Source organism: Poecilia reticulata, chromosome 9, assembly GCF_904066995.2.
Source record: "Poecilia reticulata chromosome 9, P_reticulata-male-v2, whole genome shotgun sequence".
NCBI classification, from domain to species: Eukaryota; Metazoa; Chordata; class Actinopteri; order Cyprinodontiformes; family Poeciliidae; genus Poecilia; species Poecilia reticulata.
Window position 1 is genome coordinate 6963533 of NC_088838.1, and position 25652 is coordinate 6989184.

The 25652-nt window shown below is 39.7% G+C and overlaps 1 long non-coding RNA gene across 1 annotated transcript in view; it reads left to right on the forward strand.

Moving 5' to 3' along the window:
• Nucleotides 1–25652, forward strand: part of LOC103469749 (uncharacterized) — a 60183-nt gene that overhangs the window by 23597 nt on the left and 10934 nt on the right. The window contains exon 2 of the long non-coding RNA XR_014089100.1: nt 7986–8179. This is a non-coding gene — a long non-coding RNA (uncharacterized LOC103469749). The remainder of the gene's footprint in view (nt 1–7985; nt 8180–25652) is intronic.

Consider the following 25652-nt stretch of genomic DNA (forward strand, 5'->3'; position numbering starts at 1 on the left):
GAAATGTTTTGTTTTTTAAACACAGACAGAAATGTACTGAATTACACATTTATTTGGTAACTACATCGGTAAAGCACACTTAAATACACCAATAGCTTCACAAATAAACTGCAACAAACTAGGCCAGTCGCAATAAACAACAAATCAATTAATTGCATAATAAATTAAAAGAAACTCAATAATTTCCATTTGCTTGATTTATAATTTTTCTCTAATTTTACCAAAAACTGAATGATGAAAGTCTTCAGTCTGGTGTTTTGGTCTTGGCTATCTGTTTTTTTGAACGATAATTTTCTTTACAGAGACTTGTTTTTTGTTGTTTTTTAAAAATCTCTCTCTTTTTCTCACTGTTTATTTAATGTCTCATGCTGTTTTTATTTTAATTATGTAAAGCACTTTGAAATGCCTGGCTGCTGAAATGTGTTATACAAATAAAATTTGATTGATTGATTGATTCATAATTCATGTTATTTGTTGTTCTGATGTTTCCTTTATTTATTTAGGATATTCCAGATATCTTCCAGTTTCAGTGATTAAATGTTCATTAGAAGTTTAAATTGATATTTGAGAATGCTCTTACATTTCCATGCCATTTTTACTATTATATTACTTGAAAATGTTCTAAAACAATGCTATCGTTTATCGCAATAAGTTCTAGGACAATTTATTATCCAGCAAAATTTGTCATTGTTACAGACCTACAACAAACCTTTCAAATGGTTCATAAAGTGCAATTAGCAATTCCATTAGTAATGTAAAACAAATACTAAAGAATGACGTCGCTCAGATCACGAGACGTAGAACTAGCCTGAATAGATCTGAACTTATGGATCAGGCACGTTGTCATGATACCCAGTTTCTGTCTTTCTCAATATTGGGACTGATACAGATATTGATATTGAATCGGTGCATCTCTTGTCACTACTGTTCAAAATTTACTCCAGTTATCGATGACCATATTTACTGTGTCGTGTTACAGTATGTTTTGTACATAATGCTGATTTATTTTTTTTATATCCCTGTCCTTGCTGATATGTTTGTACAATGAAATCCTTTTTTTATCCTGTGTAAACTCTGTGAGCTCCACGGTTTAGCTAAAGGATGTCGATGAGCCCAGTATGACTGATATCCTACTATCACCGCTGAACTCGATCTCACGTTCATTAGGTTCTCTAGAACTGAGTGAACCAAGGAGGACTGCATACATTTAGGAGTGTGCACACTCACTTATCCTGGTTTCAGCTGTTTTGTAGATTTTTCCCTTTAACAGATTAGTTTCGTTTACAGGTCTGCACATCACATATAACGGTAGAGAAAGTTCTGAAATTATTCTCATATCTTAGAAACAGGGATTTGCTGACTATATCTACTTGGAAAAGCAGTTTAACTTGGTGCTTTGATTAACTAAGTTTCCAATTCATGGTCTATTAGCATATCTTTATGTATTTGCACACCACCCTGCACTCTTGCATGTATTCCTCATCCTTTGCTCTCGGTGAGCATCTGTCTCATCTTGAGGGCTTCGTGAGCCCTCTGGAGGTCTTCAGATCTATTTAATGCGCCACAGCTACCAAACTCCCCCACTCATCAGCTGCAGAGTGCTCAGGCATAAACAGGAACCCCTCGGAGTTGGTAAGTATGTAAAACAGTTCGGACTCGGTCCGCGCTCAATGGCAAGTATCCCTACGAGATTGCGTAGGGATCGTCCACGTCTCTGCAACACGGGACATTGTGTATGCATGAGTCTTACAAGGGCGGACTTGAGATGAAAGACACTGTGCCAAGACACATAGAGAGAGAGAGAAAGAGGGGGAAAAATGGTTAAAAAGATAGAAGCTGAGAAAAAAGGATGCAAATGACCAAGTCAGGACTGTGGGAAATTGACTGGAATTGGCTCTTTGCAGGAGCGCGCGAGGCAGAGTCGCCTTTGTGCGAGCAGTTCAAAGCCGGACTTGTCTCAGCTGTAACGCCTTCAGATGCGGCGCCTCGCAGAAGAATTCACGCCACTTGAACTTTTTTTTGGCATTTCATCTTGCCACGAATACAAGTTTTAGATTATTCTAATCTGATTTGGTGCAATGGATCGGGAATGGAATGAAACGCATTGAAATTCTGTTCCAGCCACAAACGTCAGTGTTACGTTGAGATGTTATGTGACAGTCAAACACAAGGCGTCAGAAAAAGGATTTGTGGTTTTAAAAAGATTTCACATAGGAGAATCTGAGAAGGGCTGTGTGCATTTCATTTTAGCCCATTTGTACTTTTGTACCCCCCCAAAAAAAATACTGTAGCCAAATGGCTTCATGAGAAATGGTAAAAGCCCATCTATGTCGAAATGAATCTCAGTATAAATCCAGCTGCTCTTTTCTGCACCACAAAGACTAAAGGTGCATTCACACCAACCTTCTTTAGTCCGCTTTAATCGAACTCTAGTTTGTATGCTTATAAATTTTGGTTTGTTTGGGGAGGCGTGAATGCGCCATCGAACTCTAATGCGGGACAAAAAAGCGAACTCTCTTCCGCCTTCAAACCTCAGCCTCTGTTTGGTTGACATGAACTTTGGTACGGTTGTATGCGTATGTGAACGACGAGCTCCAATAACAGGAAGCAGACTGCAGCGCAGGGCATTCTAGGTAAATACTACCAAAACAAACTCTAGTGTCTAGCACTAGCGGGAGACATGGTTCATGGTCTTTTGCCAAAGACAAAGGAGAAATCCTACAACCACTAAAACCTGACGCCACTGCATTTGGCTGATGTCTTCCTCAGAGGTTTACATGTCGTTTCCTTCAGTTGTTCTTGTTCCAGCGCCACCGCAGGTGAGGAGGGGAACAAGCTTCTCCAAGGGTATGCAGTGTAGAAGCAAACCAGCTGAAAGTGTAACAAATGTAGCAATTTTTGTCCCAAAGTGAAGCAAGAATACCAGAGTATCAGATGTGAAAACATCCCAAGGAGCACAGCAGGTCTGAAAGAAAGTTGTAGAGAAGTTTAAAGCAGGTTTAAATCGTAAAGTAGCATCTCAACCTTTAAAAAGCAGCTCATAGAGCTCTGTTCAGCACATCCAAAAACCGCTTCAAACCTACCATGGTCCTTCCTGTTTACTGACAGAGTGAGCAATGAGGCCAATAAGAAGAAAATCAGTCATAATTGTATTCCACTTTGTGTTTTGATCCTTTATATTAAATTGCAATAAAATTATATTTATGGTTTTTGGTTGCTATGTGGAAAAGTTCACGGGGTATGAATACTTCTGTAAGCCACTGTGTGTGTGGTCAGACTGGACTTCTCCATCCAACTCATCGATGCTCCAGGAACAAATTAATTCTCTAGCTGTGCAAACCCCAAAAGCTATGCAGCTCTTATTGCAAAAGTAATTCAGCCTCTAGGGGGCTGAATATGAATGCATGCTATATTTTTCTGAGTTTTATTCGAGGAAAGATTTTGAAAAAAAAGTGAAAATGTTCCTAATTTTGTCCTACTTTTTTAGGGGGGTTATCTTACAAAACTAACAGAAACACAAAGGTTAGTAACTTGAAAAGCTGCTGGACAAAAAAAAACAATAAATAAAAGTGTGTTTCAAATGCCACCGGATCAAAGAGACAGCGATGGCCTCCGGAAAAAGACACGTCAGATGGGAGACTTATCAGCTTGTCCTCCACCTGTTCTGCTTCACCCGAGGGAGCGCAGCAAGATAGAAACAGCACCGTTAGATACGGAGGAAGAGTAAAACACGCCTGTGTGTAGAGAAGAGAGGGAGGGGAAAAAAATAACGAATGTAGTCTGGAGAGTGAGATGGAGCAGGAGACGTCGAAAGTTGGAAAAAAAAAAAAGATAACTGCTAACTGAGAGGACTCGGAGAGGAAAAAGGAAATAGAAAACTATCTTAGGAAATGGAAAGAAGGCTAGAAGAGGAGATAGAGAGGGAAAGAAAGCTCAAGAGGCAGAGAATAAGGTCGCATGAGCTGAAAGATAGCGGCCGCGTGAGACGTGGAGAGGGAGAGGAGGCTGGGTGGCAGGCAGACGGAGAAGCGGATGTCTCAGGCCATTTCCTGTGATGATAGCCACAGGCTTCACTTTTTGTCAATTCCTGCAGGTCCAACCACACACCTACTCAACCGCTCCTCTGCCACCCTATCACACACACATACACACACAAACTCACTTGTTTGTTTGGAGCCTCGCAATTTGATTTCAAGACGTTAACCTCTGTCCGGCTACAGTAAAAACCGATACAATGGAGTCCAGGAAGAAAAAAAACACATGTTGCTCTGCCCAGCAAGAAGAACGGCGCCCCGCCTGAAAATAATTACATCTCATTTTATTCATTGTCACCGAATTAAACCACTTGAGCGGCCGCGCACAATGGCACCTCGAGATGCGGCGCTGGAACTCAGACATCTGTGCGTGGATGTTGCCGTATATACAATGTTCTCGTGAAAGAGACTTGACCGACTTCGTGTGAGGCGATGTAGCAAATAGGTTTGATCTTTCCCAAGAGAAACGTTTCAAACTGAGGAATCTTTGGAATCAGTCCAGCGTACAGCAGGGAAGCTAAAGCTGCAATCTTAGAGCAATCACCCTCGTCTAACCCAAACTCCTTACATTTGCTGTTCACACATGCAGACTGTTACGTTAATGGTAGTAAACACGGAAAATGGCCTCCAACAGAGAGCACTTTACTGTTTTCTCAAAAGGATAACATAATCACCAACTTATTCGTCTACAAAGCTGTAGCACTGGGTAATAGAAAAGTCAATAAATGACATGTGGCTAAAAGCTGACGCTATATACATATATGTCTGTCCACACCGAATGAAGAGAGCGATAGCTTTAAGTTGATTTTAGCATACTCCTCTGAGCCCTGGTGGCGAAGCGCGCAGACTGTCAGAGCCGGATTTTTGTGTCCAGTAATTATTTCCAGAGTGAAGCTTACTCTTATCACTGGACAGACAGACATTTTTCTTCTACCCCTCCTCCCCAAGTCTGGCACCAACAGGTGCCAGTTTTGCAGGAGTCTTTCATAGAAAGTTTCCCTCCTCGGCTGGCGGCAGAGCAGCAGTTGAAGCTAAGCCGTTTCCCCAGGTACAGCAGGCTCTTCGTTTCTTCTGCTTCATTTCTCCATTTAAAAAAAAAAAACATTAACTTTTTTTTTTCCTTTTACCCCACCTGTAAATTCCACTTATGTTTAAAAGGACCAAACATTGGACTGGGATAATTTAAGCTCGTATTTATTTTCACTCATAACAAGATGTGCTTTCCGTGTTCAAAGTGAGATGCTAATGGAACTTGTACTTTTTGTCTTAAAACAAGCTTATTTCTCTTTAAGTTAGTTTTGCTTTATTTCAAACGTACTGAGATAGTTGGACAAGAAAATAGACCAAAAACACTCTGTAAGACTTTGCATTATTGCAGCGTTTCTACTTTTGCTTCCTTTTAAAATCTCACAATTATACATTTTTAAATACGAAGCGGTTTTATAGAGCAACGCTTCCTTTTGTTTTGCGCATAGAGAGCCTGTGTGTACGTACGCGAAGCCGTTTGTTCAGACTCTTGGAGGCTATCCGACTGGAGACAGGAAGAAGATGTAGCAGTAAATATTTAATGCTATCCATGTGCTATTGTTGCCCTGCATTAGACTCGAGGCACACATGAAACCTGGCAGTTATGAAGCACGGTTGCACAGCGGCGGAGAATAAGGGGACAGTAAAAGCATGGAGGGGGATAAATCTGGAAAACTGGTCTTTTGCTCTCGGTTCAGATTTATTTTGTTTGTCAGGCAGAGGAGTGATTGTTCAATAAAGTGTGCAATAAAAAAGTGAGGAAAGGCTCGAGGAACTTATGATTACAGCTCGGGAAGCTCTCTGGAGAGATTTGTTAGACGCAACCGTGTAATTTTGATGTCTGATATTATTGGGTAAATGTGACAGATCGGCTACATGTGAAAACTTCTATCGGGCATAATTCTGCGCCAAGAGTCTTGCTAAAGTTCACGAAAGACGATTTAAAGAGACTCACTTAAAGGTTGAATTTGTCATATTTTTAAGCAATGAAACACGACAGATTTTTACGTATTGATCTACATATTGGTTCCATTTGTGCTGCTGCTGTGGAGGCAGATAACCTGAAATGGTAACAAGCGAAAATAATTTGTACTTATTTCTCCTCCCAGCAGCATGAACTGCACGAGCAACTTGTTTTATTAGCATCAGGATTGAGCTAGTATGCCTATATAACTCTGGACTTAACTACAAACAGCAGCAGGCACATCTGTAACCACTGTACATTGTGTTAGACTGCAGCGTTGGTGCAGAAGGAGAACATGTTATGGTTTTTTTTTTCTTATTTAGAAAGTTTCTTTTTTTTTCTTGATTCAGAAACTGCAAGTGTTGCTGCAGCCTTCAGAGAAAACTGAAATAAAATGTAAACAGACCAACTCGTCCATTTATAGAAGGAGTGTCAAACTCATTTTTATTTTGGGCCGTATCAAAAATCAGAATGTTCTTAAAGTCAAGGTTGTGCCAGAAGATATTCATAAAGCCCATTAAGCTGTTAAAATATCATTAAATAGGTGTTTGTTTCAACAGTCAGTAAGTGTTTCTTAAAATTAAATAATATTGAACATCTTTTCACATTGATCAGACTGTCCAGGATTTCTTGATTGTTTTTGTTTAGTTTTTTTTTTTTTTGGTCAGATTTTGTTGGTGCTAATTTAGAAATATCTTTAAGACATTTATGATATTTGCGCTAGCGTGTGATGTGAAATGTGACTTTTTATTGATTTCCGTATCGGTCACAGACTACAACTTCACAGTCACTTAGACCAAATGTTTTGGGTTAATTTTTAGGGAAATTTGCAGTAAAAATAAAACTGGAGGGACTTATCTATGCAATTTGGAGTCCAGAGGGCCACATTAAAAGCTATGGAGGGGCCAGGTTTGGCACCTGGGCCTTGAGTTTGACACATGGGATCTAGAGCAAAGGTACCTAACGTCAGTTCATGTTTGCCTTTTCAAACCAAGCGGCTCGACGTTTTTAAAAACCTCCACTGAGAGTATGGAGAATACTTACCTAGTTCCACTGATTAACCTCAGTGACCTCAGTGAATCGCTGCTTATATTTGTTCTGTATTAATCGTTGCTGCTTTGGAAGTGGTGGTGAAAATAAAAACAATATCTCTATCTAAAACAAATACGTAATGTGTCAGAACAGATCCAGAAACCATGATCCAGGTTTATGAAGCCGACAGTAACTCAGTAACAGAACGGTCAGGGAGAAGCCGATGGGTGAGGAGGCAGAAAACGGGTCAGCTACACGATCAGGACCATAGCTGTGGCAAGGGGGACGACAGAGTGTGTGGAGAGCAAGAACACACACACATACACACATTATATATATATATATATATATATATATATATATATATATATATATATATATATATATATATATATATATATATACACACACACACACAAAATTAAGAGACCATTTCATTGAAGCCCTCATTTTCTGTGTATAGGGAAAGCACAACAGGAGGGTTAAAAACCTTGTGCTTATTTCACCAAATATTGATTTCTAAACTCTTCTTGAGTTAAAACATTAGTATAATTTCTAAATGAATATGAACTTGTTTTCCTTGCATTATTTGAGGTCTGAAAGCACTGAATCTTTTTTTTATTGTTTTTATCATTTCTCATTTTCTACTAATATTAAATTTTTGCTTGGAATTTCGGAGACATGTTGTCAGTAGTTCATAGAATACAAGAACAAAGTTAATTTTACTGAAACAAATGCCTGTAAAAAGTAAAACCAAAGAAACTGATCATTTTAAGTGGTCTCTCAAACTGCCCTCAAGAGCAAGAGGAACAACTTCTAGTTAAGTCTCTTATCCTACACAGTGGAGGTCAATGGCTAAATTGCCTTGCTAGCCAAGCTAATGAGCTAATATTGGTGTACTAAAGCGGAGGGACATCTAAATGTTGCAGGACACCGGCTCTTGAGGACTGGAGTTTGAGACTGCCAAGCAGACGGAGCAGGCAGGAGGAGTGGAGCGCGTTCATCAGCTTAAAGCAACCGCTGAGGTCATCAGGGTACGCTTGATACGTTCAGCAGAGATCGAGGAAGATCACGTGGAAAACAGCAGCAGAGGAAGCTACAGAGCGGAACCTTTCATTTCGGAGTGAGTTCACATCGAGGCATAATTAAACTTTAGCTACCAAATTAGAACGAAGCCTTAAAACTTTTCAGTTTCTTCTGTTTTGATCTTGAAATATTTGTGAAGCCTTGTCTCTTTGCCGGCGTAAAAAACCCAGCCTAGCGTGAATGCTGTCTCATTAGGTTGGGGGGGGGGGATACTGGACTTGGCTCTCTAGGCTTGTAAGGGTGTGTGTACTCTTTACGACAATGAAAGCTACAGAAACCAAGGAAGGCCAATTAACTTCATCAAAGCAGATGTATAGCATCAAGCCTGCTCTATGGTGTGCCTGCCTTTCTTTTTAAATTGGCTCTTGTTAGGGAGTATTGGTAAGTAACGACGTCCATGCGGCTAATTTTGAACAACTTGCATCACTTTTTCCCCTTCCTTTCCCAGCTCCCTCCTCTCATTTCTGTCTCAGCTGTTCGGTCCTCCTGTTTGGCCGTGGCGTCGTTGAATTCGGAAATACATTTTTTTCTCTTCCGGGATTTCTAAAAGGGAACACTCACCCCCTCTCTATTTTTGCAAAGTGTCTAATATTTCCTCTCCTTTTAACCTCTTGGTGAAATGAAATTGCCAATGCTAGCTTAATGTCATGAATCATTCGTCTTTAGGGTTTCTTCCCTTACAGTGCAGTCCCCCCCCCTCCCTTTGTCCTGTATGAAGTTGTCAGACTTGGCTGTCCACCATGCAAGACGCCTGCCTTTGCTCACCCATCTGTCTGTCTTCTCCGTCTCCCTTAATCCAGCTTTTTGTTTTTTGTTTTTTTTCTTCGTTCTAATCGGTTTTTGCCGTTTCAGGGTTTAATCTTCCGCTGCAAAAACAACCAGTTCTTAATCCATTATTTTGGTTTGTATTACAAGAATTTGTTTTACCCTTAATTAAAAACAGCTTCTGTATCACATGACAAACAATGTCATTCATGGAATTTGATCAAATTTCTTTGACACCAATAATGTAAAAATAGCTGAACTAGACGAAGAGAAAAAAAAAGCATTTAATCTACTCGATTAGGTCATAATATTCTGGACCTCCATCATGAGTAAATTGAAGTTTGTGCCTCAGCGCCTCAGATTCTATCACGTTCAAGGACTCTTGTGTCAAAGAAGCAGAAATTAACTCCACACAATGCCTCCTCCTGCCCTCTCTGGCTCCAGCTCTTCTTTGTACTTCTACATCTGCAGTGATTATTCGCCCTTTCTGCCAATTTCTTTGTTTTTGCTTTGTTTTGTCATTCTTAAATGCTTAAAAGTTTCTTACTAGATCCTAAAACCACATTTTAAATGATTTTATGTTTTAAGTTAAAAAAAACTATGCAGACCAATTTGTTGCTGTGGAAAAAAGTAGTTGCTGCTCTTAAGGAGCAGTTTTGACTAGCCACATTTTTTTGGTTCATCTTTACTAATTCCATGGTTTGAATTCATATGTGAATGCCAAGCAGACCTGAGACCACTTTTAAAAGCAGGAAATGGACTACGGCGCAGGGCATTCTGGGTAAATACAACCAAAACAAACATGCGAGAATCTTTTGCTAGCAGGAGAAAACGCTCATTGGACAAAAGATAAATCCTCCCTCTGCTAAAATCTGACACCACTCCAGTTTTGTGTAAAGAAGGAAGTTGTGTTCATGTTTTCTTCTGAGGTTTTTGTGTTGCTTCCTTCAGTTGTTCTTGGTGCAGCGCCACCACAGGCGAGGAGAGGAACAGGTTTTTCAAAGGATTTGGTTTGTTTGACACAATGCAGTGTGGAAGCGAACCACACAGCTGGCAATGTAACAAATGTTGCAACTTTTGTCCCCAATTGATCTGCATCTATTGCAATGAAAATGTAACCCAGTCTACAGATAGAGCAGACACAAAACAAAGTCACTGAGATCAATGAGTCTGGAAAGAGTTACAAAGCCAGGCGTGGAGTAGACGACATTAAGATGTTGTAAAGAAGATGGACTGACTGTGGATGGGGGGAATCTTAACAAATGTGTGAGTTATTATCCAAACAAAGGAGAAAATATGGGGCAGGGCTGAACCTTCCCTGGAGAGGTCAGCCTACGAAACCTACATCATTATGGGAGGTGTGTGTCTGTGTCCAGTTACAGCTGGTGGAAAACTTAACAGCCTTTCAGAAAAAGAGCATTATAACTACAGTCGAACATGATGATTAAGGGAATATGATCGAGGACGACTTATTGTTATTGATGGAGCCATGAATTCTGCTTTATGTCCAAATCTCCAGCTGTCAGTCCGAGACCTTTAGCTCAAGTAGCACCTCTGTTACAGAGCAGAACCGTGATTCTAAACACACCAGCTAGTCCACCTCTCAATGGCTCAAAAAGGTAGTTTATATTGACCCAATTAGAGGTTGACTTAACATCCAACTTTGGTGCTGTGGTGAGATCTTGAAGCTACAGTAGATAACTTTTACAAAAATATGTTTTTGTAACATATTTGTTAAAAACTCTCACTATGTCGTGACAGTATAATTTGAGACAGATAATCTGCTGCTGCCATCTGAATAAATGTAGAAACAAGAAATCAGAGCCGTCTTAGCGTTTTCAATCGACCTCATGTACGCGCTGTTAGATGTACCAAAGGTGGTGAAGCATCTTACCATCTCAGCAAAACTGTTGCCGGCTATGCTAGCTAGCCTTAGCATTCAGGACAGGCTCCCGGGTTTGGGGAGCCAACTACAGCTTAGCATAGAGAAAGAGGGAGGATGTGAGCGGTGCATACATGAGCGTAATTGACAGTGCTAAGACCCTCCTCCTGGTTCTGATGGGTTGTTTTTGACAGAGCAGCGAATTTGTTCAGATAAAATATGGGGAAGACAGAGGATTATCAGTCTCATACTATGGTATGGTACATAGTGTTAGTTTTACACAAATATGTAAAAAACAAGAACATATTTTTCATTAGATTTAACCAGGAGTTTTTGACTCGTCACAGTTGATGATCACCGTTGTTGGTTTAGGTCACAGCTAGTGTTTGACTTTGCTTTGCTGCTACTTTTTGACAAGTTATCTTTGGTAGGATCATCTGTTTTATGATCTGAGATATTTAAGCGTGACAGAAATGTAAAGAAATAAACAACGCTATAGTAAGGGGGCGGTCACTTTTTCACAGCTCTGTTTCAGTCAAAGGACTCAGCCAAAGATGGTGTTAAACATGGGTAACCTGACACTTCTATCTTATCTCCCCCTTCTTCTTCAACAATAGCTGGCCCAGACAGACAATGTCCAGCTGTCAGCCCCCACTCCCTCTACTCCACCTCCTCTAACATCTGTTGTGTCCAGTCATTGAGAGGGTGGATGATGAGGTCAAACCAATCTCTATGCAGATTATAATGACTTCCTGTGTGTTCATCCTCCTCTCCTTTCTTCCTCTTCTTCTTCTTTTCTCTTTTGATGGAGGGGGCTGATCCCAGCGGGACTTCTGGGAAGGATGTTTGCGTGCTGAATGGGTCTCCATTACACTAAAACTCTTGTCCATCTCGATTCCCACCAGCTTTAAAACTAAGACTCAGCGTACAGGCAACACACACACACACGCAAGTACACACAAGACCATGAAACCGAATACGGGTACATGCGTGATCAGATAGATGATGGACTCTGTGCTACAAGCTGGGAGCTGCATGGTCGTGAGTGACAACATAAAGTAAAAAAGATGACAGGCAGAGGGTCTCAGTTACAGCCTGATGGTCAACAGAAGCAATTCAAGCTGCTTTGAACATGGATCAGTCTTTGGTACCAAAGTGACTGAATTACCTCTGGCCTCAGAAACCTCCTGGGGCAAAGACAGGATGTTTGCTTCTAGAACGCGGCATGAGAGCGCTGCATCGTCTGTGTTTCTAGTTGAAGGTAGACCCGTCACGATGACACGTTTTGCTGGACGATAAATCGTCCCAGAACTTATCGCGATAAACGATAAGATTGCTCTTTTGAGAACATTTTCAAATAATATAGTAGTAATGATGGCATAAGAATTCAAGAACATGTTCTCAAAGATCAATCAACTTTAAATTCTAATTAACATTTAAACACTGGAACTGGAAGACATTTGGAATATCCAAAATAAATTAAACAGAAACAACAAAAAAATAAATTGTGAAGTCTCTGTAAACAAAATTATCTTTAATAAAATAAAATATTGTTGAGACCAAAACACCAGACTGAAGACTTTTATCAATCAATTTTTGTTAAAATGAGAGAAAAAAGAGAAAAATAATAATTCAAGCGATTGAAAATTGAGTTTCTTTTAATTTATCATGCGATTAATTGATTGTGATTTGTTGTTTATTGTGACAGGCCTAGTTGAAGGACCTAAGGAATTTGAGCTGCTGTCAGGTTTTATGAGGCCACCAATTGCAGTAAGGGTAAAAAGTAAGCCAAAAGGCATTTGCATTTACCTAGAAAGTACAGTTTGTTTGGAAAGGTGTGAGTTCCCTATTGAACTCTGAAGAGGACAAATAAAAGAGCAAACTCTGGTTCATCTCAAAACCTTGGTCTTGAGACGGACAAGAGACTGTTCCAAAAGCAGGAAGTGGACTATAGCGCAGGGTATTTGGGTTCATACAAACAAATCATCCTTCAACTTCTACTCCATTTTTGTTTACATTCTGCGAGAAAGGAAGTTGTGTTCGTGTCTTATTTTGAGGTTTTTGCATTGTTACCATCAGTAGTTCTTGGTGCAGCGCCACCACAGGCGAGGGAGGGAACAAAGGGCTTATTTTGTTAGACACAGTGTAGTGTGAAAGCAAACAGCGCCAGCTGAAAATGTAACAAATGCTGCCATTTTGGTCCCCAATTGAGCCGAGTCTACTGGACTAACAGCTGCGAAAACACATCTACAGTTGATATCCATGTGTGAATCCAACAGTGAGTCCAAACGTTATGAATCTTTTATGTCTTAATCCATCGAATCAATGAAATATTGCCATAAGGATTATTCTTACTTTATGTTTGTTGAGCTCTAGCAAAAATACGATCGTACTGAAGAAGCTGTTGATTTAGGCCTGACTGAATATTCTTCAGAAGAATTGTATTAGATGAAAATTGCAGCTTACTTTCCTACTGATAAAGATATGAAAGCTGTGGGTGAAATTAACTTCACATTAAAAGCAGCCTTCAGATCAAATGTTCTCATTTCTCGATGGAAATGCTGATCACAGTCAGGACGCTCCTCAGTATGAACCTCAAAAACGTACTTGGGGGCAGTGGGCTTATCGACATTTTTGACAGTCTGAACGCAAAGTGGATGGAAAATTATTCATGGTTTTCAAAATGTGTTAAAAATCTGTAAATGTTTTTATTTAGCCATGTGATGCAAAGCTATTTAAAAATCAACTTTGGCTGCAATTATAGTCAATAGGCTTTTACCGTAATTTCATGCTTTTCCACACATTTTTAGACCTGGACTCTGACTACACTCGTGGGTGTGTTTGTTTTACTTCTAAGTATGTTATGGTTGCCATAGGCACGCTACGCTGCACACTGGAGTCCATCAGAATATATGGTAACACTTTATTTGACGGGGTATTCATAAGACTGACACGACACCGTCATAAATGGCATAACATGGCTGTCATGAACATGAAGAAGTCTTCACGAATGTTTCTGACTGTTGTCATGAAGTAAAAGTAAAAATTCAGTAAATAATGACACCTTTAATGCAAAGTTTCTTTAAAAATTGCTCTAAAACTCAATTAAAACTGTTAACTTTGCATTAAAGTGTCATCATTGACAAAATAAAGCAACCTTGGCACTTTTAATGCAACTTTTAGCACAACTTTGTATTGAAAGTGTCATTATTTACTGAATGACACTTCATGACAACAGTCATAAACATTCATAAAGACTTTATGTTTATGACAGGCGTTATGTCATGTTTATGACAGTCATGTCAGTCTTATGAACACCCCTTCAAATAAAGTGTTACCGAATATGAATATAGACCACTATATGAATGTGATCTATATTCATACGAATATGAATATAGACCACTTTCCTTTCCTTTTCTACTACTCTACAATTTGCATTATTTGCTCTTGTTTCAACTGCTGACTTGATGTTTTCTTTCTTTTTTTCTCTCCTTAGAAGCCACATCTGGTCTGTTGTTCTGTGTAGCTGTGGGGGGTCATTGACTGAGTTAAGTCTCCCAATAAGAAATAACTTTCTCCCCGTTTCTTTTAGTGTGCATGCTTTTGGTCTTCTCAAATCAAAATGTAGTTTTCACAACCAGCATGAGGCATCCAAAGCTCAGTGTGTACTTTTCTAACCTTACACCGCTCCAGGCTTCTGTAAAACTTTAACTTGGTGCTTAATTATTGTTTTCTCGCAAACCTCCGAGACCTTCACCCATTATCCACATTTAAACTTAGCTTAAATTACCCACAGATGGACTCTACTTAGTCATCAGATAAATTGCGAAGGAAACTGGTTGCACAAAATGGACACCAAAAACAAGTAATCAAAAGTAGACTAAAAGTATACAACCAGTTTATGGGAGAAAACCATAAACTGGTTGAAGAAAACTCATATCAAGGGTCGACTAGCATTTGCCAAACGGGACGTGGAAGAAAGATATTTGGTCTGATGATACCGAAATGGAGCATATTGGCCGCTATTCAAGACGCCATGTTTGATGGACACCAAAAACTGAATGTCACCTCAAACGCACCATTCCCACTGTGAAGTATGGGAATATCTTTTTTTCTTTTTTGCCCCTCAAAAAAGTCAACTTTAGTTGATCACGGTTGATTCATCTAAGCAGTGAAAAGGATACAACATCCAGGAGGGTGAATGCTTTTTATAGGGACTGTAAGAATCATTTTCCTTCAACTTTATAAATGATGTGCTATTTGGTGTTTGTTATTGTATAAAATCCTTAAAGTATATTGAGGTTTGTTGCTGTTATTAAACAGAAAAGTGGAGCGATAGAGTAATTATCAAGCAAGGCATTGTGCAAGTCTCTAAGTTTCACAGAGCGTTTATTCTAGCAATAAGAAAGCTAACTTAATTATCAGTTGCTAAAATTGGAAAACAGAGAATTATGCAGCGAGAGAAAGCTCATGAATATGTTCATAACGAAGATGATGAAAAAAAAAAAACCCGTATAACCAAAGCGTAGCTCCAAAACGAGCAGCGAGAGAAAGTCAATCTGTTCCCAAGAATGCTGTATCCATGAAAAGCAAAAAAAAAACAACCAAAAAAAGCCTTACAACACTACAACTTACGTTTTTGTGCACCCTTAAAGGTCTCTGCGAAATGTTTTATTAACAAGACCCAGCAAGTACACATATCTAGCTAGCATCTGCACCTTCGTAATCCCGTCTGGTGGCATTCCTTCCCTCAGAGGGGCTGTTTTAGTTGAACCTGTCGTCTAATTAAGAGAGAAACGAGCGTGCCACAGGGCGCTGGCTCAAAAAAACATTATCATCTCTCTTGCAGCTATCCTCACCCGTCTCTTTTCCTCCAGGAGCCTTTTTCCGCTTGCGGTAATGCCCTATCCCCCTCCTATCCATTTGTCTGTCTGCCTAATCAGCCGGAGCGTACACGTGGCGATGGCAGCCATCCGCCAAAGCAACACGGGGAAGGGCAAGTCGCTCATTAGCATGAATCTGTCTTTTCCCCCCACATCTCTACTCATCATTCTCTTTTCTTTCTTTCCTTTTTTTTTGTTACACCCCTTTATGCCGTTAAAGTCTCTGGATCCCTTTCCTCTTCATTTCAGCTCTTCGTCTGGCTCCATTTCTTTGTCTGGCTGAAAAGCCTCAGAGGAACCTGCCAGTTCTTGAAGCCATTCGGCTGCATCTCATGCGCCTGCCTCCAAGTCCCAGCCCGGTGGGGGTGAGGCGAAGGACATGGTGTTACATTCCAGTTAACAGGCAGCTCTGGCGGTACGCGTCGCCACGGGCCCTTTTTGTGTGCAGCGGGCAAAATGACTGAGCAGCGCTTAAACAATGAATGACTGGTGACGACATGGAAATGATAGCGCTGTGAATACTGGTTAGCCAGGGGTAAATGATGCCACTGCCTCTTGTCTGCAACAAGTGGCTGCAATAAATATGTGCTGATGTTGCTGCTGCTGATGATGATGGTCATGGAGGAAGACTGCCAACTCTGTTGAGTCAGGATGTAGGATGCTGTAAAAATGAAGCATTTACCCCGTTTAGCTGAATAGCTGTTTGTGTCAACGACCGCCGTCAAGTGTTTGATTCCTTTACGTTGATATGATGTAATTTTAAAGAACTGTTTTGAACCCCTCATGAGGTCATCTGATGACCTCATGAGATGACCTCAATGACGAACATTTAAAGGTGACAGTGAAGTGGTTACTTTAGCAACATTTTAGAGCTTTTGCGCATGTCTAGGCTTTGACTACACAGCTTCAAAACCATTTTTTCCCCAGGGATTCCGAGGTGAACCTGCTGGTTTGCTTCATATCGTTGTCCTGCTGTATAACAGCTCTTGAGCTTCATGTCATGTTTTAATGTTGTTGCTTCATCAAAAACACACCTGGAGTGCTGCTTTGATCTATTAATCTCCCGTGGTAACCATTCACCTGGTTAGACCGAACGCCATCTTCCACGGAGCTCCTCCCTCACAGAGTAGCCTTCCTCCATAACGGCCCCACTCAGCTCCTTCAGACTAGTCAGCAGCAATTAGCAAACACCTGGTGGAACTGGACATCTGCTGAGCTACTTCTCAGTGAAAACATTGTTAATGGGTTATTAGAGGAGCCATGTTGTGATGACCTCCTGAAGGTGGAGTTTTTAAAGAGATAGAGGCCCAATTTCAAGCCGTTAAAATATGAACTCATATTTGACATAGCATTTTTATAACAACTACATATAACGTAGTTGCATGAATTTACTGTAAAATGAAACTGTGTGGCTGGAAAACGCATAACTCTGCCCCTTTAAGGTTAGAAGTCACAGCTAGGTATACTCCTTCAGGATTTTCTGGTGAAGAGCAGAAATCATAATTCCAAAGTCTGCAATTATTGGTCGCCATATTTTATCTAGCCAAGCTCGTTCAGAACAAGCATATAAGCAAAAATTAGCAAGAAAATCACAAACCAAAGGTGGGCAACGACTTGATAATAATATATCAATGAAAGAGATGTGAGCATTTTAAACCCAACAGCATTCAAACCGGTCAATAAACCGCTATTTCAAGTTTGTGAGGATTTGTTTATGTCTTTGGGAAAAAAAGCATAAATATATAAACTAATAAGCTAAAGTGCATGAGGGTTGTTGATTCTAATGTAGTGTGGGTGTGGCTGTCACACTTACATAAAGGTTTCAAACTAATGAGGTGAAAAACAAGCAGTTTTGATTAAATTTTCATCACGGTATGAAAAAAAAAAGCATCTTAAAAGGGCAAATTCTATCCACAAAATGACAGCTCATCACAAACGTTTTCTAATAGGATACTCTATGCCTTCTGGACTGTAAACCGAGAAGAGAAAAACAGTGGACTCTTAAAATTTTAGTCAGAACCACTTTAGTCTGAGACGATTATTTCCATCTGTAGTAATTTATACTTGGCAATACGCCTGTTTTCTAAGAGAGCAGCAGTAGTTACCCCCCTTCCCTCCTTATATCACTAAGTAGAACAAGCATCTGTAACAACACACATGGTGTTGATTAAGTCAGGAACTGCATGAAACTGAGGTGCTCGGGTGGAGGTGGGTTGGAAAAGAAATTGCTTGCAGAACACCAACAAGGGTGGCAAGGGCAAAGCAGCTGAGGTGGAGTGTTGAGTACAAAACTGGCCTAAAGGGGGCGTGCTGAGAGTTAGAACTGACTCTGGGTGGAAAGCGATCATGAATTGTTTTAATTAGCAGCAAAGTTTTGTTTTGTTCCGCGGCTGAACTAATTCGACGGCCATTTTCAGTCAGGACTATATTCAGTGTAGTTTTTCAGGGTCTTTAAAGCCGTCTCCAACTATTACATGGATGTGGTACTGAAAAGCAAAGTAACCCGACACCACAGCGCCTTGCAAAAGTATTCAGACCTCTTGAACTTTCTCAGGCTTTGTCAGATTACAAATTCAGATTTTAATGTCGGCATTTTATGTGGCAAAATTCATCAAATGATTAGAGTACCTTGATTATTAAAATAATCTGCCTTGAAGCTTCATTAAAATTATACTTTATTATTTACCACACCGTGTTCTGGCCGGATGAGTATTTGTGCTGTGCAACGCTCTCACTTCCACCTATGAGTAGCTGACAAATCCTAAGCGCTATTTGCATATGTCCACTTTTCATGTTTTGTCAGGGGCATCCGGGGCGATTTCATTGATTGGTGAAAATATTTGGGCTATCATTAATTTTTGACATCCTCATTGGCATAGAACACTACAGATTTTCTCCCAGAATGTCTGTCTAGTGACTGGTTCAGAGCGAACGGTGTCGAAGTGCGCAGCGGATGTATTTATACAAGTGGAGCGGAGACGCATGCAGGTATAGACAGAACACAGCAAAGATTTACAGACAAAGTGGAAAATAAATGTCCTTCCATCCTGGTCGCTACAAATGAGTACATAGCTGGGAGATGTGTCTTTGTGCATGACAAAACAAACAAAAAAACAAAAATCCCGTCGCTCGCATGGACATAAAAGCTACAAATGGCTGTGCAAAGTGAGGATTCAACTATTAAATTAACTTAAGATTAATGTGTAAAGTAAAAACTGGTGCATGCACATTTTTTTTATAACTGTATTATTTTTATGATTAAATTGAATACAATTTCAGATTTTTGTGTAATTTTTTGTCCAGGTAGACCTAAAAAACAAGAGCTACTTTTGTTAATTTTCTAAGCTACAGTAAGGGATGCACATATTTGACACAGATAGTATTATATCAGTATTTACCAATATGTTGTTTTAGCAAAACATTTTTATTTGGTTTCTTGTTTAATCGTCTGAATAATTGATTACTCAATTACTAAAATAATCGTTTACAACAATCCTAAAAGGCACAATGTTCTTGTACAAGTAAAAATCTGAGAAGTCCGAAATGCACATTGATCACCCGCTTTACTTTAATACACCAAAACCTTTAAAAGTCACTTAATACGTAAATGCAATCTAACTCTGTGTAATTTGTCCTCAGGTTTGTTCACTTCAGACGACATTCTTGTCATTTATTCACTTTCATTCGCTGTTTAATATCACAGCTCGCCATCACAATGGAGGTACATCGAGTCCTTGAGACTCGGCAGTAGAATGTAATGCTTGTTCACAACTCACTGTATCGTTTTTGTATTGACCCTCCAGCTCTACTTGATCATCTCGTAATATAGAGTGAAATCCTTCCCAAGGGATATATATATATATATATGTAGTCTGAATAGTTTTTCTCTTCCATATGACACACAATCACTTGTGGAAGGCAGTTCTCTGTCTCAATGCTGTTTTGATTCCCTAAACCCAGACGTTTGATAATCCAGTCAGTGTGTTGTTAATTTATACATCTGCAAATCTAGTTTTAACAATCTTCTGGCAACAAAAACCTTGTGCAACCCCTGTAGAAATTCCCACATCCTGGCAGCAATTATTCACATCCTGCAACGGCTCTGACAAGAAGTCTTAGAAACAGAGCATGGATAAAGCCGATTTTGAGTTTCAATATGTGTAACTGAAGTGCCTTTTTATGTCTACTTCACTTCTTAAGTTAATCAGAACTTATAATCTGTAATGTATGGCAAACAGAAGCTGATTGTATCTTTATGGAACATGTTTGTGAGTGCACATAAAGGATGATGTGTAATTTCTAGGCAGCAGAGGTAATGACTTGACTAAGTTTGAGAAGGTTCGATGCTTAGACGATGGGGTCAGACAATCTGCAGAACTGCAGCTCTTGTTTAGTGCTCCAGGCTTATAGTGGTCAGTGAAGGGACCGGTTGTTAATTGCTGACAAGATCAAGAGCAAAGTCCCAATCCAACATGTGAGCTACTTAGCTGTGTTTTCCATTAACCACAAAATAGCGTAAATTGAAAGGACAAACATAATTTTCAGTTTTAGTTGTTTAAAATCAATTTGATTCTAATGTTTATCACTTGCAGCTGTTCCGTTGCTCTCCGCTGCTACAGATCTCCATGTTTGCTCGCATCCTTTGTGACTGTCACCGTTACCGACAACAGCAAGGATAATCAGATTAAAGAGTTCGATGCTGTTTTGCCCTTAGAAAAGTAAAAGAAAAAAAGAGAAGAGAACTGCTTGTGTGTTTTAAAGAGAAAGCATCCATTAAGTGCCTTGTTAGTGTTCCGCTTTTTTGGGACCAATCCCAGTTTCCTGGAGGAAAACGGCTCTGTGTGAAGTCTGTGTGAATCCGCCTGAGTCCCAGCTAAGGTGTGTTATGTGATATCTGCCAGATGTTGATCGAGTCTGGGAGTGTTAAAGTGTCCGGTCACAGTGTGCAGGCAACGCGGACGAGACTTGCAGTTGTTTATCCCAGAGGGGGAAAGAAACGGGGGGCCGGGTGGAAGGGGGGGAGGTGGAGGACTTAGAAGTGTTGAGGGCGGATAAGCAGCTGTCTTCTTAATTCCTCGCTGAGAAAGGGACTTTGCTTCTCTCCAAAGCCTCTCCTGGCTGCCCCTTCGGCCGGCTACGAGTTTGTAAAGTCGCGAGAGGAGAAGAGGAGAGAGATTATAGCAAAAAAAAGAGGTTTGACAAGAAGAGAGGACGGGAAATGAGTAGATGGCAAGAGGAGACAAACAGAGAGGAGAGCAGGACAACAGGTGAAGCGTGGATGGGCCCACACTGCTGCCTGTACACCCTGTTAGAGTGTAAAGAGGGATTAGGGAAGGCAAAGAACTAGGTTGGAGGATGAGTGTTGAATTAGAACAGGACCCCTGAGAAGCAAAGAGAGACCGGAGGAGGGGGGAGAGGAGAGGAAGACAGGGAGGGATGGAGCAGGACAGAAATAGAGGACAGGAAAAGACACAACTCAGTCTGACGGAAGGAAGAGGAAAGACAAAAATAGAGAGGAGGAGGGAGCGGGAGGCGGAGAGATGGGTGGAGGGGAAAAAAGCCGAGTGATGAATAGACTCTCTGACTTCCACCAGCTCCAAGCGCCGGTTCCACCTGGCACCACGCGGTTCGTGTTTGCTAACAACGCCGACGATTCCTGGCTCTCCTTTCTGCACCTGGACTAGCTGTTTCAAAAAGAAGAAAAAAAACAGTCTTTATGCCAGATTTATGACGCGACACGTAATTCTGGTCCAGATAGCAAAACTGGTGTAGTTGCTCAGTTTTTCCTCCCACTAAATTAAACTGGCAGAAGTTTGAAAGCTTCCAGTTTGCTGTACAGATTTCTGTCCTCTCGATGCCATCGCTGCGCTCGGAGCCGCTTCACACCGAGCGTTCGATGCCAGCTGCGTTGTTGGAACAGGAGCTTGGAGTAAAATCACAGTCAGAACGGTTTCAGTTTACAATCTGGGTGTCATTTCAGTCCACGCGAGTTAAAATGACCAGCAGGCAAGTTTAAAAAATGAATTATTCTATCGCTCGAATGCAACCAGAGTACGCCAGATTCAGCGCTTTCCTGAACCAAATTTGTATTTGCCTTTCTGGAAAGTTTCTTATAAATGTTACATTGTTTCATCTGTACATTCTACAAAAAATAAACAGTAATAATCGTAATAATTAATCAGATGATGTGCTCTATGTAATGATAAAACCGTGAAACATACCAAGAACAGAGAAGGTTTGTCACAGGCAAGTGCTAAGATGAAAACATTATTGTTTTACAATTGATCTAAATTAAAAAATATATATAACCTTTCAGGGTTTATAAGTAAAATATCTAGTAATTTAAAAATGGATTAGAGTATGGATCAGTAGTGAGCTCTGAGTTTTCTGTTTAACTTGTTGAAAGTTCTTGAAAGGTAATTGTGCACTTGGTTAATTGCTAATTTATGTTTTCACCTGCAGTTTTAACATTTAATTGATTCAGTTTAGATTTTTAAGGTCAGAGTTCAAACTTGTTGAATCCGTTCAACAAGTTTGAACTCCGACTCTACTGTACTTGAAGAGAAATTGATCTGAATCTGCACTGTTTGGGAACGAAACGGATTGATTCTACATTAATCTAAACTTAACTTTATATAAATAGACGTAAACTGGAGGTGACGTTTGTCGTTGTTTGGTGCTGGGTAAACAAACCGAGATAAATTGAACTAAGTGATGCTGAGCATTTTGAAAACAATGGCGCCATCCATTATTTCAATAAGGAAGACTGTTCAAAACAAGAAGGCTTTATGTGGCGCCCAAAAATAGATTGCCATCATTTTAATTGCCAAAATTGCTCGTGTACCCTTTTAACTAATAAACGACGTTTATTGAATTCAGCCGCTCCACCTTTTGTTGAGTTGAGCTTCTGACTGCAGAGCACGTTGTTAATTAGTGACAGTCTTTTTTGCTCCAATCACTTTGGGGACTTGTTAATGACGTTTTTGTTTAGCAGAATGGATTTGTTTGCACATTTTGTCAAGAGTTTACACGTAGCGCTTAAAAGCAGGAGCTGTTTCACTGTAAGACGTGTGCTAAAAGGTCAGAGGTCAGCAAGTCTCCGGGTCTGTCGAGAGTCCTGGAGAGAGGAGCAAATATGCCAAACACAAAGGTTATTAGGTGGTACACAAGCAGTGAGAATTTGTTGCTGCTCGTGTCTCTTTCTCTGTGTGTTTGTGTGTTAACGGTGAATAGGCCTTTGCAAGAAGAAAAAGAAAAAAAGGCTAAAGCTCTGCCTGCTTTTAAAGCCATTAAACGTTGCAGACAAGGTCAAACTGAGATGGTTTGTTGCTGAGTAAAGTGCAGAAGGAGCAACATGATTCTGCGCGCGGGTGAAGGAACATCACTTTGATGCCCCCCCCATCGAGAGAGGACCATTTATCGTCGGCCGTCAGCTTTTCTCTTGCGCTCGGTTGACGCGATCTTAAAAAAAAAAAAAAAAAAAACAGCGTCCCGAAATAAAACGTGTGCACAGCCGAGAAGAAATTGTAAATCAGCGGGGGATGGCCGGCAGAATTCAAAGGCCATTTCTTTGTAAAGAGATTACATTATAACACTAAGAAAAATGATTTTCTTCCTACACCTCCACGGCGTCTCTTTACTCATGAACAACGATGGTGTTGAGGCGTAAAATCACTCTTAAAGGGGCGGTGTTACGTAAAATGGACGTTTTTGAGCTTGACGTCATCTTATAATGTCATTCCCTCATCAAAAACGCACCTGGAGTGTTGCCTTGATTCTTTCATGCATGTTTGAGAAATCTTTTAATCCCGCCCTCCCTCTCAGCTCCTTCAGACTAGCCAGCAGGAATTGGCAAACGCCAGGTGGAACTGCGAGCTGCTTCTCATTGCAACATTGGTAAAAACACAGTTAAATGGTTAATAGAAGACCGCTGGTGTGATGACTTTCTGAAGGCAGAGTTTCAGAAAGAGCTACAATAAATTATAGTCATTTTTTTTTGTTTTAAGTCATATTTGAGGTATGTAGCTTTTTTTTTTTTTTTTTTATAAATCTGAAGGTAGTTACTTGATTGTGCTGTAGTTACTTAATACAGGCCGATTGATCCTGAAACAAAATATAAAGACTAATTTAAACTTTGAGAGTGAATGTTAGATGGATAGTGGACATGGATAAGAATGTCGCTGATGCCTTACCGGGATCCTAAATTTTAAAAACAGATTAAAAATCTGTCAATTTTTAAAAAAATGTTTTTGTTTTTTTTTATAATTCTTGTACTTCATCCATATTCTTTGTTTTCATTCAGGCAAACATAAATATCTGCTTTGTTCTGAAGAAATGCCCACACATTCTTGTAAAAGTATGTCGATCTTTTGAGTCGTGGTGGAAAGTTACAGCTTCTACAATTAGGATCGAGATTTTGCTCCGTTTCTAGATCAGTTATCAGCTCAAACCAAATTTGCGGAACAGACCATTTTCCTGTGAGCAACAATCCTCGTTTTCCAACGTTCTCCTCCGGTGAAGCGTTCTTTAGACCGTTATCAGACCCCACTAGAGGCTTCTTTAACTGAACCAACCTGCTGCTTTTGCTTAGCTTGTCTAAATTTGGCTTCTTTTTCCCAGCAGATCATTATGACAGTAAGCAGCTTTGTTATGCTGGTAAACATAATGGATATTTGAGAAAACATCAGGTGTCATATTGTTTTCTTCCAATGTTTTTTTTTTCTTGCTGTTAAATCCTGTCAAGACCAAAAGTCTGTCCCAGTGCTTCATCATGGAAGTGAAAAATGACGTTTTTTGAAAATAGGAGGAATTTGTATGGCTGCAGTAAAATGTTGAAGAAACCAAATTTTATTAAACTGTTAACATTCTTCTAATCAAAGCGAATTCTTGCTAAAGAACTGTCCAGCTGTTCTTGGTATTTGACTTTTTCTGGTGACGTAAGCCTTCATATACAAAGGTTTGTGCTTTATTTGAGCAATATCCCATTTCTTGAAATACTTCTCGTCTGAATATTGACTGTATTGTTTACCGCCACCTTGTGACCCACTTTAGAAGTGCCTGTATTTCATTAGTTAATTAAGTCTTAATTTTGTGTCTTTGTACTTTTGGTTGTTTCATTTCAGACATTTTGGGGAACTAAATGGATCCTTATGCTATTGGAATATATTTAAGTTTTTTAGTTATTAATAACAGCATTTGATTCTAATCTATTCATAGTCTACCTTAGGAAATGCAAGTAATTCCATTAAGTCATATTTATGTGCAATATTTCACTCAGAGTTATTTTGCTTCTGATGTACTTTGTATTTTTAATGTGATTCTCTTGTTGCTGTTCCTTAATTTTCCTTGTAAAGCACTTTATTAATATTTAATCAATCTGTGTATGAATCATGCTCTACAACTTGCCTTGCTTTGCGTGGGAGGGGGGACTGAGCTATTCCAAACAAAGATAAGAACCAAAATGTATAAAAGGGTCGTCTGAATCAAATCATTTGATTTTTTATCATAAACACTACCGGTTACATTATGTGGAAAAAGGAATCATGAATTCACCTTAATTTAGACAAAAACTTGTTTTTAATAACTTTTTCCAAGAAGAAAACTAAACAAAACAGGCATTCTGCAAATTGTAATACTATTTTTAACAGACTGATGACATATGAAGGCTCTGAAGAGGCTAAATAATGCAAAGAGCCAAAATAAAACCTCTCAACATTGCCAAAAAAATTCAAGTATTAAACTTAACATTCAAAGGCAAATACAGGATCCATTACAATAAACAATCCTGAGTTACTGAATGAAAACTTCCTGATAGCATGGCGGCTAGCTGACTACTGCTAGTTCTGATTGGCTGTTTCTGACTGAGCGGAGTAATTTAGAACAGGGAGGAGATCGATTATTTTTTTTAGAGATTATATGTCTCATGTTAGGACAGCGAAAGTTTTAATACATATGTTGGATACTGCAGCTTTAAACAGAGG